Source organism: Hippopotamus amphibius, chromosome 7 (genome assembly GCF_030028045.1).
Source record: "Hippopotamus amphibius kiboko isolate mHipAmp2 chromosome 7, mHipAmp2.hap2, whole genome shotgun sequence".
Classification (NCBI taxonomy): domain Eukaryota; kingdom Metazoa; phylum Chordata; class Mammalia; order Artiodactyla; family Hippopotamidae; genus Hippopotamus; species Hippopotamus amphibius.
Window position 1 is genome coordinate 40460135 of NC_080192.1, and position 21758 is coordinate 40481892.

The 21758-nt window shown below is 36.4% G+C and overlaps 1 protein-coding gene and 1 non-coding gene across 4 annotated transcripts in view; both read right to left on the reverse strand.

Annotated features, from left to right (window-relative positions):
- Positions 1–21758, reverse strand: part of NAV3 (neuron navigator 3) — an 826584-nt gene that overhangs the window by 383095 nt on the left and 421731 nt on the right. The gene's annotated exons all lie outside the window — the stretch shown is intronic.
- On the reverse strand, positions 15573–15680 carry LOC130857970 (U6 spliceosomal RNA). The gene has a single exon (XR_009054954.1). It is a non-coding gene; the product is annotated as a U6 spliceosomal RNA (small nuclear RNA).

The following is a 21758-nucleotide window of genomic DNA, read 5'->3' on the forward strand; positions in this document are numbered from 1 at the left end:
CATGAATATGCAGAAATTTATGTACCTACTGACCCCATTTATAAAGGAGAGGTCTGTTAGCTAATTCAGAGCTATAGACCTTATAAGATGGTAAAATAGTTAAAGCAGAACAAAATGCAATAAAGCAATGTAGGAGAGCAAAATTTGCCACCCCAAAATGGATCTCTTTGGCATGTGGATTATTTCGAGCTGAAAATACTCAAGGCCCAAGAGACTCAGGAAGAACCTTTGGCCTTCCCCCTAAATGGCCTAAAAGAACGGAGACAGAGGACTTATTCCAGGAAAGGAACTAACACCATAGATAACTACGGTATGAACTAGGTGTGGTAGACCAGGAAGAGTCTAGCAAAGTTTGTTTGTTAAAATTCCCTTCTGTGTCCAGTTGTCTTCATGGACCAGCTAACATTTGTGTACCAAACATTAGCTTTTCCATCTCCATATGAATTGCCTTCCTCTCCTTTGATGTCCCAAACTACTAACCCCAACATTCTATTTTGGCTTCAGCTGAAGATGGTATTTAAGGTGAAGGCTTTGGCCATTTTGCAGAGTTAGTTTTCCTGGGTCTCTCCCATGTGTACACGTTATTAAACTTCTGATTGATATTCTCCTACTAATCTGTCTCATGTCAATTTAATTCTTAGGCCAGCCGAAAGAACCTGGAAGAGTAGAAAAAAATTTCTTCCTTCCTGACATCTAAAAACAAGGAAATATTTTATTGGGTTTAAAAACAGTATAAAACCTATTTAATAAAAGTCTCATTTTTTAAATTCCATGAAGTAACAAAGAAAATTAATTTCATGTTCAAATCAATTAAATACCAACTAAAATGAGGTTAAATTCTCTTTTGCAACTTCATTAAAGTGATCTTAAAACACTTCAGGATTAAATTTGTCTTTAAATCCCTAAATAGATAAGAATAGTTCATTTCTCTCTTCCTTTCAAAATAACCAATGACTGGTCCCAATTACAAAATGCCCAGGGTCCTCTGTGTGGGCCTTAAAACATGTACCAAAATAACTATGATTGTCTGTGTGGTAATATTTGCATTTGATGAGTGACAATTAGGGTGAGTTTATTGATTTTGAACAGACTGTATTACTTAGGATATGAATGCCAAACAAACATATAAACAATGCAGATGACAGTATGTAGAGCTTAATTAGGAAGGACGGTGCCCAAGCACAGACGGTCACACACATACAGGAACAGCACCTACAATGCTGTTACACTTCAGAAGGCATTCATCCACTTGTGGGAAGACTTGAAGAAATGGAGAAGGACAGGAAAAGGTGACTGAGAACCAAGAAGAAAACTGTTTCCATAATTAAACAGCTCTAATGGGCAGTGCCACCTTTTACAACCAGGCAAGTGAGGCCCCTGTCCTGCGCCCCAGCTTCAGGGGCTCCCACACTTGAAATGCCTTCTTTGAAATTTTCTTTTCTTCTAAAAACAACTTTATTGATGTATAATTGATATACAAAAAAACTACACATCTAATTTACACAGTTTCATGAGTTTGGACACATGCATAAAGCCAGAAAACCATCAGTACAAAGTGACAGACATATCCATCACTTTCGAAAGTTTCCTTCCTGTTTTGTGTGTGTGTGGTAAGAACACTTAACGTGAGGTTTATGCTCTTGACAAATTTTCAAGTGTGCAATTCAGTGTGATTAACTATAGGTGCTATGTTGTACAGCAAATTTCTAGAATTTATTCCTCTTGCATAACTAAAACATTATACCATTCCATTCAAGTTTTCTAAAGAAGCCCTTCTTTGGTGCCTGGAGCCTACCAGCGTCTGCAGTGCTATCTGGGTGTGGTACCCTAAACTCAAACCAGGACCATAGGGGACCTATTCCTGTTTCCTCTGATTGCGGTCTTCTCCAATGCTTTATCTCAAGTATGGGGTGAACCAGTTGCTCTGATTAGTTTAGGGACTCACACCTATTTCAGGGCTTAGTGACCTTGTCCTGGTTCCAGAAGAGCAGCCTGGCAAGGGATCCCTCCCACTAGTCAGTGCACTATTTCTTCCATAAGCTTGTACAAGGTTAGGTCACACAAATGGTGCAAACATAAATGATCCTGAATAATGTTTATTCACGTTGAACAGAGGGCGAGTTCAGGGCCTGGGCAACCAAAGATCTGCCACTAGCCTTGAGCTTCAAGGGCCCATGCATCAGTTTGCCCATGTTTCAACTCTGGTGATGCTGCTGGTCTATAGCACTTAAAGGTAGCAGGGGTAGCAGCAGGCATTCTTCATCCTGCGGACTCATTGCCCACTGCATCCAGAGCTGCCACCCCTCCCCATTGGCTAATTGTCAGAGAGTCCTTTAGTGGTGGCCATATCTATCTTCTCAAAGGCCTTTCAAGACCATTTTCCCCTAATGCTAACGCGCCCTTGTGAGCGATATCCTCTCCTACTTCCTACTGATGTGCTTCCCCAGGCCAACTGAAAACTGTATGGCCAAGAGAGACATTCTTTGTACAAAGAGGCAACTTCCTTCTCTCTACTCAAGGTCCCCTCACCCCTGCCCTATGGGTGGCCTTGTGTAGAAGGCAGGGGCACAGTCTACATTTAAAATGATTACAATCTAGGAATGCACTGATTATGGCCTAAAGAGTTCATGAAAAGATAAGTGAAAGATGGATGTGTTATTCTCAGTTCACACTCTAAATTCTAATAGAAAATTTAACATAACTAGGAAACAAAGTATGGTACATGTTTCCCTCCACATTCTGAGTAAGCTGTCCATTCATGGTTATTACTGTTTACAGGAACAAGCTCTGAGGGAGCCACCAGAGGCCAGGGCTCACGGGAAGAACAATGGATAACACAGTGTGGTCAATAACCCAACGAGCGTTCAATAAATGGCATCGTGGAACTGCAGAGGCAAGATGTATACTGTTTCAATAGAAGTAGGTTCTGAAGATTTATGGCACTGGAGGTAATAACAGTCATGCTCACAGTGGGGAATAATCAACTAGCCAAAAATTGTGAATTTAACAATAAAGAACTTGAAGAGATGGGTAGAATTTTAAGGAGGAAGAGTTCTGTCGACTAAGAACTTTATAGCAATTATCCGTTTATATGTGGAATAGTCTGAACATTTTCCATGATAAGAGAGTTCAAAGAACACTGATCAAATGTCAGGAAGGCTGGGAGCTGATAGTTGAATAGTATAGCACGTTTAAACAGATGAATTATAATGGTCTTCAATTGCTCCTTCCTTGGCGAGAGACAGTGGAATTCCCAAAGTGGTTTCAAAGTAGTTTTCTTTGTAACTCCAGCTTTCAGCAAGGCATTGATTAGGGTTTCTCAAAATAAAAGTATGAGGCTGGTAGAGATTTATGAGTTAAAAATGTTAATATGCATATAAGCTGTCAATTTTAAAAAAAAATCCCATTGAAATAGAATTTTAAAGATCTTCTAAGATTGTCATTCTCCCATTATTCTGTTAATCAAACTAAGCCACATGGCTTTGCACAATGACTGTGAGTGCTCCTACTACAGTAACAGAGGAGACCGTGCTCTGTAGTTTCTAGAATCTGTGGTTAATTCTATTTCCTTCACTCTTCTCTGCTCTGAATCATGCAGTTCCAACCACTACCTTCATGTAATTCCATTACGCAGGTAAAAGCGTAAGTATTCTGGACAAAAACATCATCATCATCACCCTAAGATACTCTCAAATACTCCATTTCTTCATTTTAAAAAATATATGTTTGATTTTGAAGTAATTTGAATTCAGACGGAATTATTAGCAGTGCTACTATATATTGTTCTCCTAACATGCAACAACCTAGCAGAGACTAGTATGGTGAAAGGTGGGAAAGTTGAACTAGTAAATGTATTAGGCACTATACTAATATAATCTCGGACTGGCTTTTTTTTTTAATGGTAATTTGTTTTTCTTATTCATATTGTTTTTAGGGTCTACCTTAGGGGGTGATCTGTACACATGCCTGGTCTCTTCCTACTAGGTCTAGTACAGAACCAGTGTATTCTTTATGTCCATGGCAACCAATCACAGCAGGGATCACTGCAACCACTGACTTTCAGATTCTATGCCTGGATCAACCTTGGTTTAGATTACCAGCACCTCAGCAGTACTCTCCTACGGTCCTATGGTCAACCTCCAGGATACAGTGCTCCTCATATCATAACGACTCCTGGATCATCCCCCTCTTTTCTTGCATCACCCAATATCCATGCATAGGGAGATATTCTTCCTGATATTCCCTGCTGTAGCCTTAAAAAGACTTGGGCTACTGCCATATTTCCCCTCAACTTTCCCTGATTCATGACCATGCCTGAGACTTTGGACTCTTCTGGAACAAGAACCCCACCTGGAAATGCATTTAATGATGGGCACCCAGAAACCCCTCTAATGTATGTAAAGCACTTTTTGTGGATTAGCACTTTGCTTCTAATATGTCCCCCAACTCCATCCTACACTGTCAAATACCTGCTACCTGCTGTATACCCTTACTTCCTGCTGATATGCTCAAACAAACAAACAAAAGGACCCCTTGCAAAGATGTAACTAGAAATTCTCTCTTCCTGGGGAAGCCCATAGAATCTGTGTGGAGGATATGGCCTCTTCTGGAATTCTCTAGTTTTCTTCCATCTTTGCTAATGCTAAGTAGCCTGACCTGAAACCTGGGGTTAAGCCAGGGTTAAGCTTAAGGCCTCAGTCAGAGAGACAGCAATAGCAGGGTGGGTTTTCTTTTGCTTTTAAAGTGGTCAGAGCTTGACATTACTTAACTTCGTTTCCTAGAAATCCATTTTCCTTGAAAAACCTTATCACTCAGAACGGACTATGGTCCTAACTCCTAGCACACGCATTTTCTTGAATCACCCTTGAGCTTGGTAGAAATTCTGGCACGCTAGTGACCCAGGTCTATGACCTTCAACCTTCCTTCCAGTCTCTGTATGCTCCATGTTGTCCTGGGTTCATACTGAATCCTACCCTGTAAGTCAACACTGAAAAAGTCTCACAATAAAACTTATATGATAATGTTTCTCTAGCTTTGACCAAGAATTTCATCTAAAATGGAGTTCATTTTCAATGTAACTTCTTCAAAATGATGGCTTTGAAGTTCTAGTTACTGACAGCAAGAGTAATATTAAAAACAAGGCTACAGATGCCTTTGCAAACTCTCCAACTGCTGCTAGTACAAGTGTCACTAAACAACAGCCAAAACCAACAGTGAAGGTTTAGAGATGCTAAGGCAGGTTAACATTTCACTTTGAAATTCACATGCATGGCAAAAAACCCTGTCTCCAAAGCAAACTTGCATGCTGCTCTGTGGTTCCCCAGAAATCCATCTGCCCACTCGTATTCCATTCAGGATAGTGGGACCAAAGCCAAGATATTTCTTCAGCATAAAAATGATCTCCACCTGAATGTGTAACTAAAATCTTGACAAAAGGAAAATTATTTTGGAGTAAGATTCAAAAGGTTTTTTACATGGCTACTCAGCAACTCAAAAGATGCTGCTTTCCTCATACACATGGATATTTCCTGCCGTATCTGGATTTAATATGGGTTCTAATGGAGATTCAAAACATTAAACATATTCTACACCAGAGATCTTCTGATGTTCACAATGTTTAACAATCTAGGATGTTCAAATCACCACTAAAAAGATTCCAGCTCCCTTGAATTTAAAACTGATCCTGGGAAAGACACACTTATACATCAATATATACACACAAAGAGGTCACTTTCAATTCACTTTGGGCTTCTGCTGCAAACAGGAACCCAGTGCATACTGAAGCACAACTTCAAGCAGAAGTTATGTGACAGTACTTTAGAATTCAGAAAAACAGCAGTATTGGGCAGACAGACTACTTTACTAGGAAAAAGTCATTGATTCCTCTAGAATCAAACTGAAATATCAAAAGGAAATATTTTTAAAATCAGATGGTCTTCAGCAACCTTATTTTAACTCCTGTATATTCATTAGTAGAATGGTGAATATCCACAAGAGGGTTAATTAATACCTGTTCATTTGAACAAACACAGCAGATAACCAAAATAATGACATTTCATCCATTTAGAGCTCATTCCTCAGGTTAACTTCAGCTATATCGGGCACCAGGAATAATTTTTTTTTTGACAAGTTACCTAAGAGTCAGAGGACCATATATCAAGCTTCACACTATTTCAATTAACAGAATTTCACTACCGATGAAATAAAGTTCAGCTTATAGCTTCCTGGAATCTCAAGACCACTGGCCCTACATAAACTCAGTCAAAAACTGAGATCTGAGATCCCAGCTCCGCCATTTTAAGCTGTATGAGTTTGGCAAATTTTGAAACCCTTCCACATCCCCTTTTCCTTTTAACACATTTTCATTTCTTTGTGAAGAGCTAGATAACATTTATGAAGCAACTACTAGAATCCTAGCACACAGGTGGTTCTCAATAACTATTGGTTATGATAAATATTCCTATTAATCAAAAACAGAAATTAAAAATGATGAAACATTCTGTTTTGTCTATTAAACTTGAAAAAAATAACATGATAGCAGTGAATTAAAGATACAATAAAAGAGCATCCTCATATATTGGTATGACCAGTTAGATTGGAACTGTGAGATCCAATACGGTAGCTACTAGCCCCAAGTGGCAACTGACCACTTGAAATGTGGCCAATCCAAGCTGAGAAATGTGGTAAGTCTACATACAGAACAGATTTCAAAGAATTAATATTAAAAATGTAAATTATCTTATTAACAATTCTATATTGATGATACATTAAAATTATACCTTGACTTAAATGAAAAATCTTAGCTTCTTAAATAAAAAACCTTAGATTCTTAATTTTTTCAAATATTGTGAAATTTAACTTCCTTATTATGAAATTCATTGCTCTAAATTCAAAGTACTGTTTGACTTTTTTCTTTTACCTATTTTCCAAGAAAGGAAGCAATTTTACTCCTATCTTTAGGCCATCTGCTTAAGTGTAGCTTACATTTCAAATAAACCGGTTTCCACCTATAAGAAACAACACCTAAAAAAATTCTTCTAAAAAATAATATAATCATGTATATTTTATAGCTGTTAGCAGCGTCTAACTATTTAACTGCATTTAATTGGGTATTGACTTGGAAGATAAATATATACATTCCATAATTATGTTTCAGTCACCTTTTCTGGTATTCAATGATAAACAGAAGATATGAGGAGCCTGTCTTGTTTTCTCTGTTTAATCTTATTATTTATTCTCGTGAGTGATATGAGTTAAATTTATTTACTCATCAATTACTAACCACCTACTATGAGCCAGAAAGCACTGTAGGTGGTAGAATGTACAGTGTATGAAATAGTCTCTGTTCTTAGGAAGTTTAAATTCTAGAGGGAGGAAAAAAATCATAAACTAGTAAGCAAACACTTACATATATATGTCAAGTGATAATACATCAAAATAGAAAACATATGTCAAGGTAAGTGGATAGAGTGTGATAGAAGAGGTGATATCTTAAGTAGAGCAGCCAGACGCCTTTCTAATGAGATATTTAAGCAGTAAAATATAATGAGACAAGACTTGCAGAGATTTAAAGAGAGATAACATTCTAGTGGGAATGGCAGTAGCAGAAGTGCCAAGCCTGGACTGTGCTATTGGTGTTTTGGATTATCGAGAAGCCCATCACAGTCGCAGCAAAGGAAGCAAGGGTGAGAACCATGGGGACAGATCACTGTGGAGTTTGTAGGACACAAAAAGGACTTCTGTTTCAATTCTGAGTGAAACGAGAAGTCTTAGAGGGTTATGGTAGAAGTGAGACAAGATATGACTTGCTTGAAAATTTATAATGCATCAAGGTGATTGATCAGCTGATTTAACATATTTTGCACAATCCCAGAGTATTGAGGAAACTGGAGATCAAAGAGAATAAATAACCAAGATCACATAGCTAATGAATCACAGAGGTAGAATTCCAATCTCATCTCTCTTACTTAAAAAATCCATGCCACCTTTTGGCATCACAAAAGGTGAGTGAAAAGAAAGGATCAAGGAAAACATTATGAAAATTCTTCAACATGTATAGAAATATCAGGAGGACAAGAGCTAAGAACATCAGCAGAATCTTCTTTCAATTTATGGTCCTTAACAGTAAAGTCTGTACAATCACTGACTACAGGGAATATAAAATAGTTAATGCTCAAAATATGTTTAAAAAGTGCATACACAGTATTTTTGAATTAGAGAGATGAAGGCACATTTCAACCTTTAAAGAGAGCAATACTCAGGTAATGTGGTAGACTATAATTTTGTCTAAATGCTCTTGCTACTCCCCTCCCCCACAAACCAGGTCTATTGCTGCAGGAAGCAACACTTTCCACCACATTATCCACCAGGCTTGGCCATGTGACTGACTTTGGCTCATGAAATATGAGTGGAAAAGATGTGAGACAGAGGCCTCATGTGAGCAGAACATGTAACAGCCAGCATGTAGTCTCACAATCTCTTTTTTTCCGCTCTGCCACCATCTTGGCACGTCCCAGATAAAGGTTACCCCTCAGCTTGAGTCCCACCATGACAAGGACATGAAGGGAAGCCTCACACAATACATGAGCAAGAAATAAAGCTTTGATTTCATGAAGGTTTTTGTTACTGCATTACCAACTAGGAAAGGCCACCTAACAGACGTTAAAGGGTGTATTGAATACGTTGAAAACTGGGAGGTTTTCATCTTAAGGAAGTAGTAACTAAAATCTTAAGCTAAGAATGAAGTTAGCAGTTTCTAGCAAGTTAAATGACAAAGAAGAATCTTTTCAGGAATGAGATAAATCTACTAAATATAATTTTTTCTTAAATGGCAAGGAACAGTAAAATAAATAGTGTAGCTGAAATGTGCCCACTAAAGATAGATTTGGTGGACACTGTATATCTCAAATACTTCCAAAGTACATCTACATTTTGGTTATTAGGAGCACTTTACTTTCAAATAAGAAAATAAGAATAATGTGAAATAATATAAAGATTCAGAATATCAATTTTAAACCATTACTGAAATACTTAATCTCAAAAGAAAGTCAACCAAAAATCTTTTTATAACCTCCAGCCATAAAATATAGAGTTATGGATATTTCTTTTTTATATGACACTCCAGACTCGTAAACTACACAGCTCCTGAAGGAGCCTGTCTTACTGACGTCACTGAATGCAACAAGAGAATGGCCAAAGATAATCTAGACATTTCCAAGCACTCCTTTATTCCCATGTCCAGAATAATAAGTAGGACAACATACTGCGTGGAAAAATAAAAATACATGCTTCCTGGAGATAGGAGAGGGAACTGAAATTTTACAAATAAATCTGACAGTTAAATAAGTATGACATACATAAACTTCAAAAGCCATATGAGCCAACATTCTGAAAGATTATTCTATCCTATAATTTTCTAATTTTTATACATCTATTTAATTTCCGTAAACTCTTGTTTTTAATAGCATTGGTAACAAAAATAAAAGGTAAAATGCATTAACCTACTGGGTGGCAGTAGTTGTGCATATTATCTCACATAGTCCTCACACACCTCTATAAAGATGATACTTTTAGTACCTCTATTTTTAGAGAAAATAAAATGAAAAAGCAAAAAGGCAAGTGTAATTTGTGCCTGTTAAGTAACGGCGCTAGGATTCCAAAGTTAATATTTCTATTACCAAGCCCATTCTAAGTTAGTATTTCAGACTTTTTCCTGTGCTTTCCTATAGTGTATTAATATCTCTAAAAGTAATTTTTACTTTTAAATATGCCTTAAAGGGATTTCTAATTTGACTTATTATTTTAACTCATTCATGTTATTATCCAATGAGTTTCTCAAAAAAGAGACTACAACTCCTACCAAATAAAGGCAGAGGGCTTTGCACCCCTCACATGCCCAGCACATAGTTGGTACATGGTAGTTATGGGTGAGCATAGAGGTCAAAATGTATGCAGCCTATATTAAATTAAAGTCATGTTTCCTATTTTCAGGGCAGGAATAGAGACGCAGACATAGGAGGACAGACGTGGATACAGAGGGGGCAGGGGAGGGTGGGACAAACTGGAAGATTGGGATTGACTACCATGTGTAAAATAGATACCTAGTGGGAACCTTCTGTATAGCACAAGGAGCTCAGCTTGGTGCTCTGTTATGACCTAGATGGGTGGAATGGGGGGTAGGGAGGGAGGGAGACCTGAGAGGGGGGAGCTATATGTATACATATAGCTGATTCACTTTGTTGTACAACAGAAACACAACGTTGTAAAGCAACTAAACTCCAATTTAAAAAAAATAAGAGCTTATTAGAAAAAGTAAACTGGAAATTATTAATTGTGATATAAGAGATCTGCATCAATTTCAGAAATAGTCTATTAGGAAAAAAGACTCTGAGTAAAACAGATTTCATGAAAAAGAGGCTTAGAAATACCAAGATGGTGAGGTACACATCTGTATGAAAAGGTTTACCATAGGCTTACTTTCACAGCTAACTGAGAAATAAGGGAAAATTAAACTATTAGGTTTTTGTTTTTTAATTCAGGAAAGAAACTTATCATTTAGGATATCATATTTAAATCTCTTGATAAAAGATTCTCTATTCATGCCAACAATTTTCATCCAAAACTACCTGATTATGTCTTTGAGTTAAGCGCAAAATCAGCAGCAAAGAAACAATATTATAAAGAACATGACTCTGGCAACACTTTTTTCCAAGGACGAAGGAAAAAGACCTCATAGCATCACTGGTCTCCTGAGCAATACAGGCAAAGTTTCACATAAACAGCTAACTCATTGGAAGCAAAGCCAAAAGGAACATTAACGTTTTCCTAGGATTTTCATAAAGTCTCACTAACACTAGTTAACACGCCTGCCTTCCCGCCTGCTTTAGTAGTAGCAAGAAACATGAAATTTTGATGAAGAAGCTTACTTTCTGCAGCTACCCAAGTTCTAGTAAGTAAGAATTAGATATTCAATTAACTCAAAGTCTAGGCTATATAGAAATAGAGAGCTATGTTTGTATGCTATGAATTGAGACCATGGAAGAGAAAGACTAGGTGAAGTAGTTCTTTAGGAGTAATGACGGTCACCATAATGCCCCAATGTAGGGAAGTGGTAACAGCCATAGCTTGTGTTGGAGTATAGCTGTAAAATAACTCTCATATATATTATTAGTCCCTTCCCATGTGAGCATAAATGGGGAATTAAGCCAACAGATAATTCAGTTAATCTCTTGGACACTGGTTCCATGTGACTGGAAGCTTTGGTATTCCTAATCCTGTGTCAAGATCAGCTTGAGGAGAGTGAAGGACAAGAGAGTAAATGGCCAAAACAGGAGTCTAAATGGCTGAAACTGACAGAAAGGCAGGGTGATACTGAATGATGAGTTGCCTGTGATATGCCTCTGGAGAAGCTCATTCAGAAATATTTATAATTTAGCGATAAACCAAAAATTAATTGTTTCAGAAACAAGTGTACTAGCCTAATTTTTTCCACATATGTCAAGACTCAAAATCACAGTTAATTATGTGGCACTAAAAGTGGCACATAATTTAGTGGCACTAAAAGTGACCATCTTACCAATGTGAAAGAACTTGACTCTCTGTCAGTGAACCATGTGTAGAATGACAGGACATCTTTCATATAAGTCTTCTTTGGATATAATTTGATGCATTCTTACCTCAATAAGCACTCATTATCTTCATCTGTAAAATAATTTCACTTTAGACAAGAATTTTTATATAATGTATACAACTTTCATGCCATTTCTTAAAAAGCAGTTAGTTTGGTGTTGTAGAACAATAGTAATGGACCTCCCGCCCTTCTCTCTCCCTTTTCAACTGATCTGGGGCAAAGGATAAAAAAGAGTAAAACACTTCATTTTTAATGCTATCATTATTCTCAATATGACCTAACCGGTAAAAACTGCAAAATCAGCAGTAGATCCAGACCTAGGGATTGTCTTTAAAAAGAGAGAGAAGAGAAATACACATGAGCTGCATCCAAGAAGCTGTCATTAGACTTAGGGATGAAGTTCACTTTTGGCTACTGCTAAGCTCAGCAACTGCTACTTCTCCACTTCTGACTGGGTATCTACTTTTAAAAGAAGAGATTTAGAGAATATTTTAAAAGGAATCTTCACTGTGGAAAGCTTGGTCATAAACTTCAATTGAAAAAAACATTTTATTAGGTGCCTACAATGTGCAAGGCAGGGAGCTCATGAGAAAAAGTAGTTTTCTCCACTGCGAAGGTTCTAGACACTCAATAAATATGAATAAATGGGTTGATTTGACAGGTAAAGGTTGGTTGGAAATCTTTTTTACTATTTCTATGTGGTTTCAATTTCTAGCCTCACATAGCTCTTACAGAAGATTGAAAAACTTCCAAAATATGGATGAACTGAGCTTATGAGACCTAAATTATTCATAAAATATGATTGAATGGTTCACATCTTAGAGATGTATTAGCACCTTCAGGTCACAAGGTTAGCTTCAGTTTGCTAGATAAGAAGTAAACACTATGTCATTGACTAGGTAAGTTAGAGCAGGGTGACAATGAGGCCAGAAGGCCTAAAGCTAACTCTTTAAAGACCCTAAATCCCATACTCTTGCCAGAAAGGAATGTAACTTGTATATTCAATTCTGAGAGATGAGGAGGAGAAGGTGGAGGCTGCTCTGTGTCAGTCCCTGTTCTAAGTCACTTACCTTATTCCTTCCAAGAGCTCTCTGAGGTTGAAACTTTTGATATCTCATTTTACAGTTGAGACAACAAAGACTCAGGGAGGTTAAATAACTTGCCTGGGCATCTAAGTGGTAGAGTCAGAGTTCAAGCTCAGGCAGTCTGAATCTAAATCCTATTCTGGGCTTTTTTAATGGATTGCTTTGCACCCCATTAAACTGAGACATTCTGATATGTTTTTTCTGCTTTTACCTATAAACTGAAAAAAATGGACTTGGCTAGATTTTTTTTTAATAGCAGTGCCAACCCTGAACTTGTGGGTACTGGCACATTCAGGCAGCAGTTCTATCCCTATAAGAGCAACACAAACATCCTGTCTATATATCCCTTTAGAGACTGTCAGGCAAATAGTTCCCCCCCCAGATTCCAGGTCAAAATGGAGTTTGCTTCATGTTTTACACCAAAGACAGGATATGTGCCAAGTTTAAATTAAGAACAAAAGTCAAAGTAATAGTGCATCAGTTGTGGGTTTGGCAATGGCAAGAAAGAGAGCCTCAAAGAAAACTCATACCTTTTATGGAAACCAAATATTGACCACAATTGGCACAGAGAAAACTGCACAGACAAACAAAACTGCTGGATAAACAAATCAAAATTACATAGGAAGCTGACACCCATTCTTTACAGTGGAAAACCAAAGATAAAAATGAGTCACAAATTTTATATTCTTGGAAAGGATAAATGTTCACCCATCTGGTAATATGTTTTTTTAAAAATTTCCCTGAAGATGTCAAATATTCCCAATATTTTCTTTAATAACAAACTAAGAATAACTACAATGTGTTAACGTCACAGAACAATTGACTATAAACTCAGTTGTGAAAGAAAAAAACCTTGACTTGAACAATGTGTCATTTAATAATACAAAATGTATTCTCAGATTCCTATAACACTTTTAGATTATAAAAAGAGTATGTGTGCTCATATATTTGTGTGTGTGTGGATATTGGATCTGAGGGAGAAAAAAGAGAGTTCCTCCAATGACAGCTTTATACAAGACTGGTATTTCTGAAGTAGAGAGGCTTATAAGAGTGTAACACATTAGTCAACCTTTCTTGTCTCTTTTGTTATCTAGTGCCCTTATATTTCCTTTCCCCTGAACCACACTAAACTAAATTTTCATACACTTAACAGATCTTAAAGAATTAAAAGGATCAATTTGTTCAAACTAATATCTACTACATCTTTGCGAAACTCTAAAGAACAGAACCCTTTAGCCCATCTCCCCGAAAATACACAAGAAGGAGAAAAAGACAATTCTTACAATTAACCATGAGATTGTAGGAATCACTAAGCAAATTATAAAGGCAGTCTTGTAGCCAAAGGCACCTTTATTTTCAATTCTAAGTGAACTATAGTATAAAAAACTATAATCCTATTATAGTTTATGAAAACCTTCAAAGGGGATAAACTATCATTTCTTGTGAGTTCTGTGTTCTGCCTTTTTTATTGTGCTTCATTGCATTGCTTGATTTGGGGGAAAAAATCCACATGAAACTATTTCTGACTTTCCCTTTTTAACGCTAATGGCATACCTTGTGACGTTCTTTTACCACTTGACATTGTATCACAATTCAGTCTAGTTCAGTCTTTAAATAGAGACCTGAGGTCCAAAGAACCCTTCTCAGTTGTTACCCAGGGTTGTCTTTCTTCTTGCTTTCTCAAATTTGCATTTATGTTAAATAATCATGGCATCTTTGACTTTTAAAAGGAAAACAGAAGTTATTCCATTTAATCTCTACCAAACCAAAGATTCCTCTTTATTATATCTCTCTGGCAGTAGCCACCCACGACTTCCCAGGAGAATCAAGTCTGCTTCTTGAAGCTTTTACTTGAAAGAAAACAGTTCTAGCATCTGTTCCATTGGCAACTTGAATATCTGGAGAAACCTGGTCAGCCTCCAGCCTCCTTTGGATCCACTCTGACATATTAAGCACTCTTAAATCATGGCTCAGAGACAGCAGCACAACCCTCTAGACGCAGCCTGCACATCACAGTGTGCAAAGTGACTAGGAATTCCTTTTTTAAAATCCATTTATTTATTTTGAAGTATAATTCATTTACAATGTTGTGTTAGTTTCTGGTGTAGAGCAAAGTGGTTCAGTTATACTATATATATTTACATATATATATATAATATCATATTCTCTCCATTGTGGTTTATTACAGGATATCAAACATACTTTCCTGTGCTATACAGTATGTCCTTTTTGTCTATCTATTTTATATACAGTATTGTTATCTGCTAATCCCAAATTCCTAATTTATCCCTCCCTCACCCCCTTTCCTTTTTGGTAACCATAAATTTGTTTTCCATGTCTGTGAGTCTGTTTGTTTTGTAAATAAGTTCATTTGTATCACATTTTAGATTTCACATACAAGTGATATCATAGGATGTTTGTCTTTCTCTTTCTGACTTACTTCACTTAGTGTGATAATCTCTAGGTCCATCCACGTTGCTGCAAATGGCATTAGTTCATTAATTTAATGGGATTAGTTGTACATGTACACCATACCTTCTTTATCCATTCATCTGTCAGTGGACACTTAGGTTGCTTTCATGCCTTGGCCATTGTAAATAGTGCTGCTATGAACACTGGGGTGCGTGTACCTTTCTGAATTTGAGTTCTCTCCAGATATATGCCCAGGAGTGGGACTGCTGAATCATATGGCAACTCTATTTTTAGTTTTTTGAGGAACCACCATACTGTTCTCCATAGTGGCTACACCAATATACATTCCCACCAACACTGTAGGAGGGTTCCCTTTTCTCCACACCCTCTCCAGCATTTACTATTTGTAGACTTTTTAATGATGGCCATTCTAACTGGTATGAGGTAAAAATATGGAACGCTTCGCTAATTTATGTGTCATCCATGTGCAGGGGCCATGCTAATCTTCTCTGTATCATTTCAATTTTTAATATATGTGCTGCCAAAGTGAGCACCGTCTAGGACTTCTTTTGATCTTTATTACATTTCTATTATGCTTAAGGTTTTTTATTTTTAGCAGCTGCTTCATACTACTGGCTCATATTAACCTTATAGTCATAGAGAAATACCCAGCTTAACCTTTTTAAAAAGCATCATTTGCTATCAAGCTGTGTTTCCACTACCTTAAAATTATCCAAATTGGTTTTTATGATAAATATTTACATTCTAATTTAATCCCATAATTTGATGCAATCCATCAATTGAAGCTATTAACTTTGTCCACTGATGTTCTCATCCATCATATTAATGCTCCCTTCTGTATTTCTATCATCTGCAAAAGTTAATTACATATCTTTTATGACTTGATCTAACTTTTAATATTTTAAAATGTTTTTAAATGTTAAACCCAGTCTCAGGGCTGAATCCTTCATGGTCAGATCCTCAGATATCCCTCAATGTAACAGAATCATTAGAAACTAAAAGTGCCCCCTTTTCTGTTTACAATTATATCTCCTTCTCTGTTCATCTGATGCCTATCAGCACAGTCTGGTTAGAATCACTCTCTTTAGAACTGTAGTTCATATCAAGTTTTTCTTCATCGTGCATGTCATCATTAAAGAACATCTCTTTTCAATAGTTCTGGGTAAGACGAAGTAAGCCAGAAAGAGAACTAAGCAGAAAGAGAAAAACAAATACCGTATGCTAACTCATATATACAGAATCTAAAAAAAAAAAAATGGTTCTGATGAACCCAGTGACAGGGCAAGAATAAAGATGGAAATGTAGACAATGGACTTGAGGACATGGGGGGGGGGGGGCGCGAAGGGAAAGCTGGGACGAAGTGCGAGAGTAGCACTGACATATATACACTACCAAATGTAAAATAGCTAGTGGGAAATTGCTGCATAACATAGGGAGATCAACTCGATAATGGGTGATGACTTGGCTGGGATAGGGAGGGTGGGAGGGAGTCGTGGGAGGGAGGGCATATGGGGATATATGTATAAATACAGCTGATTCACTTTGGTGTACAGAAAAAAACTGGCACAACAGTGTAAAGCAATTATATTCCAATAAAGAGCTTAAAAAAATAGCTCTGGGTAAGATTAGGGTGGGAGAATCCTTCCCACTTCACTTTATGTCATTGAAAGTTTATTGTCAACATTGTGGGATGGTTTAACATCACATGCATCTTAAAAGACCAACTTGAAACTTACCCACCATCTTGAAAGCTTGATATACAACATTTTTTGGTCAACTAGAACAACAGAAAGCTTGAATGTGACAATGAGCGAAGCAAAACACAAATCAAAGGTGCATAGTGATGGCAGCAACTAAACTGCTCAAGCAGATTTACAGATACCACAGTGACACTGAACAACTGATGACGTAACTTTCCATCTAGAATCCCAGATTGTATTTTATTGTAAAATTACCAGTAGGAAGTGATAGCACTGGGCCCTTCCAACATACTGTTCTATGATATCAAAATGGAACAAATTTATAATCCTGGTTTTTTTTTACATCCCACTTTCTGATTACTTTCAAAATATGGTTTAACAACTTTAAATGACTATTTTAATGTGGCAAACACTAAATAGCATTTATCTACTGGTCTTTATTTTTCTTAGATATAATTGCCCAAAATAGAATCAACCGACTTAAGAATCTACTGCCATATAAATTTATTTTATAATCCAATAAAATATTTAAAAAGAAGAAAAAGGAGTCTATATCAAATATAGCAGGACACTATTTTGGGAGACCATCATCATAACAGTCAAAATGTGATTCAGTCTGAAAAGTGTCCATTAAATTTTTAGATTTTTCCAACTTTTAATAACTATTCAGACTATGACATTTAGCAGAACTAAGCAGTAGAAATAATAATAGTGGAAAAATGAGTCATTATTTCATCTTTCCAAAGCACGAGAGTAGCTGAAATGCTATACGTGAGAAAAGAGTTCCCAGTTGGCGAATGTCTCAAATCTCAAGCGCAAAGGCAGAGAAATCTTCTGGCTTGGTGTATAAGCATTCTGCACTCAAAATCATTAAGTCACCTTTTTAGCACAAACTCACTGTCAAAAACCATATGATATTTTATAAGTGTTTTCATTCCTCCAATCTTCCTTTTCCTATTTCCTTCTCCAAATAGATTGGCATTTCTTGGAAAACAGATTATTTCTTTAATTTCTATATGTTTCTCACAGGGACTAAAACAGTATTAGGCATATAGCATTATGTACCTATATATACACACATATATATATCCAGATATAGATACTTGTAGGTAGATTGAAAAAAGTTCTAACATCCAGGAGGCAAGGAAGTTTATTTTTATAAGGACTGAAACCCCGTTTATACCGATACTTCTTTTATGTTGACTTCTAATGGGGATTTCACACTATTGTTTCTGGGCAACCACATATGGTTTTCAGGTAAATGCATTTGCAGATTGTCTAAGGCATATATACTGTCTAGCCCTGTAAGAAAATGTTTGCCAATCCCAATTTAAGCAAAATACACAACACAGAGGAGCCCTCAACTAACAGAAGTAATGGTAGAAGCTGTACTAAACTGATAGATTTTCTTTTGATTGATATTTTACTGCTGTCATTATCAGCTTGCCAATTGGACAACAGGTTACCACTCTTTACTAATGGTTCCTAGATTATGTTCCTATATTTTGACCTTAAGTATTTAGCTAATCTTATGGAGCTGCATGGATTTCTAGTCTAAGTTTTCAGAATCAGGCCTTCCTGACCCCTGTTCCATTTTCCCATATAATTCCTTGGTCTCCTATCCACTTGAGAGTTCACTGTTGTCCCGGATATCTTGCAATTTTATTTTCCTTTGTCCCCCTCTGTCAAAGACTACCAGAAAAATTGCAAAGCCACTGTAACTGACTCAGAATATACATGTAACCACACCAAGACTATTGCTCAGTAAGCCTTTGATTCCCTCCTAAATGACTCCTTATTGCATTTTCCTCTACACTTGACCCCAAACTTTACCATTAAAATTTCTGTCTGTCTTTCCTCTCTCAATGCCCCCAAGTCATTCAAGGAGTATTTACTGAACAGATGGCCCTGCTTCTAAATTTACAGAGAAGATGATGGCCCCTGGAGACAACATCTCCTTCCCCTCCACCTGAGGATGTGGCCGGCTTCTTCTATGTGCATCCTTTTGCTGAGCTCCACCTTTCAAGGCTCCTGAGCTTATCCCCCAAACTTCTCACGGGCAATTTGTTCCAGCAAACGCTCCTTGCTCCTTTATCATTGCCTTTGTTTCTCTCGCTCATCTAACTGACTCAAACATTCCCAGCTTTCACAAGAACCAATGAATAATACTGGCTAAGTGGTCTAAACTCTTTCTAGGCTAATAAGAGGACAAGAGACAGCCTGAGTTCCATGCAGAATGAATGATGTAATACCACTAATAACATGCTGGTTGTTTAGTTACTAACTCATTTGACAAAGTCTACTGATTAATATTAAAATCAGCAAAAATTACTGTAACACTAGCTTTTAACCAAAAGACAACACCTTAGTCCCAGAGTGTTAATTTTTTATTAATACGATAGAGAATTCCTCATCCCACTTATTTAACACCTCATTGTCCAAAATAAGACAGAGAAATACAGTTATTGTTCACCCCTTGAAATACAGAAAGATGGAGCTACCTAGTATCAAAGGATATTCTCAAGACCTATTTTAGAACCACTGCACTCTTAAGTTAATATCTTCCAAAAAAGCTGATTATGATTTTTTATTTTACATAAAATATTTAAATGCTTTAAATATTATTCTATTAGTTCCCTGACACACCTTTCCCTGACTTTTTTTTTTTATTAACATACCATGAAAAACGCTGGGGAAAAAAAAAACCCCACCATAATCAAAAACTAAATATGGCAAAGAGCCTATATAGAATCTTAGGAAGTGCCACACTCTACAAGCTCCCTGAAATTAGACTGAGGAAAAATGTGTCCTATATATGCTTCCACTTATTAAACAGAGAAGTGCTTTCACAATACACAAGGCTTCATCACTTACTCCTATACCTATTGTCTCAACTCAAAACTCAAAGTCCTGTGTTTCTGATTCCTGAGATAAATACCTAGGAGTGAACTGCCATGTCATATGAGAGGTATATGCTTAATTTTATAATGATAGTGTATCATTTACATTGTCACCAGCAAAAGCAATACGCTGAGATAAATTAGTTCAATCAGGACAGGCTACATATATACTAACACTGTGCCAGCTGAGTTAAGGGCACAGCTGATATGATGGTTAAAACCGTAACATAGAGGTCAAACTCGAAAAACTCATAAGCGGAGTGAAAAAGAGCAAAGAGTTAAAATTGCATCAGAAGAAAATTTTTATAGAGGTAACAGAACAGAGCAGTAATAAATGATTTTTAGGTATTTTGAATGCGGAAACCAGAAAAATAAGCAATAAGAGTCCCAATATTTAATGTAGTAGTTATGAAAGAAAACTTGGTGAAGCTGTATATGAAGATAAAAAGAAGTTCACCATGTTAACAAATTTATATTAATTAAATAAGAGGTTTTTAGCCTGCTGCCTAAGAGGAGCCATATACTTAATTTCAGGGCGTAGGGAGGTGTACAAGGATAAACTAATGTCGAAAAGCATGAAGTCAGGAAAAAAATTAGTTATTAATGAAAAAAGAAAGACATTAATTTGTTATCACATCCATCTGCAAAACTGAATTCCAAAAAAAATATTGAGCACTGCCTACAATTTTTTTTTTTTTCAGTAGAAAGGAAAGGTGCTTTATTCAGAAAAGCAGGCAATCTGGGAAGAAGGCAGATATACGTCCCGTGATCAGCTCCAAAGATTCCGTTCAGTAATGACAGTTTTTAAAGGGAAAAAGAGGAAACAACCTCAGTTCATCATTAAGGTAGGAGGTCAGATTCTTCATCACTTTTGCATTGTTTGCAGACCTGCTAACTTCTCCTGATCATCCTTTGGATGCTATCCTGCTGTTATGTCATCTGCCTGCAAATTTGCTAAGAGGGAAGCTGGGGGTAGAGTGTCTCTCATTCTTTAACTACTTAATTCTTCATTCTTACTCCTTTTAATCCAGGAAAGGAATCAACGGGTTAGGCAAGGCATTGTGTACATTTAGTAGAGCAGAAATCAGGAGTTAGGTTACATGTTACCTAGTGATCTCATTTTTATAATTAAGGTTTAAAGGGAACAGAAATAGACAAACAGGAAGGGGCAAAAGAGCTGCTTACACATACATCCATTATATGGAATTCTGCTGTATGGGAGATAAGTCTTTTCTCCCTCATTTATTAATCTATTTATGTCAGTATGGACACATAGATATGTTACCTTATTTATTTTATTGCTCAAATTGTTCCAACTTTGGCCATTCGGAGCTCTTTCAGTCGGTTCTTATGGAGCACTGCCTACAATTTAATGACCAACCAATAATTTTATATTTAGCCACATTTTCAGTCACATATAAAGACAAGAGAAAGATGTCTTCAGTAACTCAAACTACCTATTTATTTAATAAACTATTTGAATACATATTCTAGATGACTGAGTAGTAAGTCAAATTTAAGAGATCTTGAATAAGAAAGTGATGGCATAGAATACTGACAGGGAGCATAAAAACTCGTTAAAAAAAAGTTGTCTAACTGTAGTAAATATAGTAAAAAATAAAAAAAAACACAAAGCAATACAAAAATTAAAAGTAGATATTTACAGAATACAAATATGTAATGTAAAAATTAATAGCTTGTAACAACTATGTAATTCCTAAACCTCAGATTATTATATGTATATATAAAACAATGGAAAATAATGGCTAAATTGATGGGGGCAGATAAAGAAAAAGTGCTCAATGTATCACACTTTATAAGGATTTTATGTTTTTCTCTGTCTCTCCTTTTTATTCTCATTTTTTGCTTTCTCTTGCCATCTTTGCCAATTAAATTTTGTTGTTGTTGTTTCTAAAATCAACAAAGATTAGTTCCAATTCCTTACACCCAGGGAGAAATGACATTTCAAAAAACTCTTTCCCCATAAATGACTTTCTTTTTTCTTTCTTTC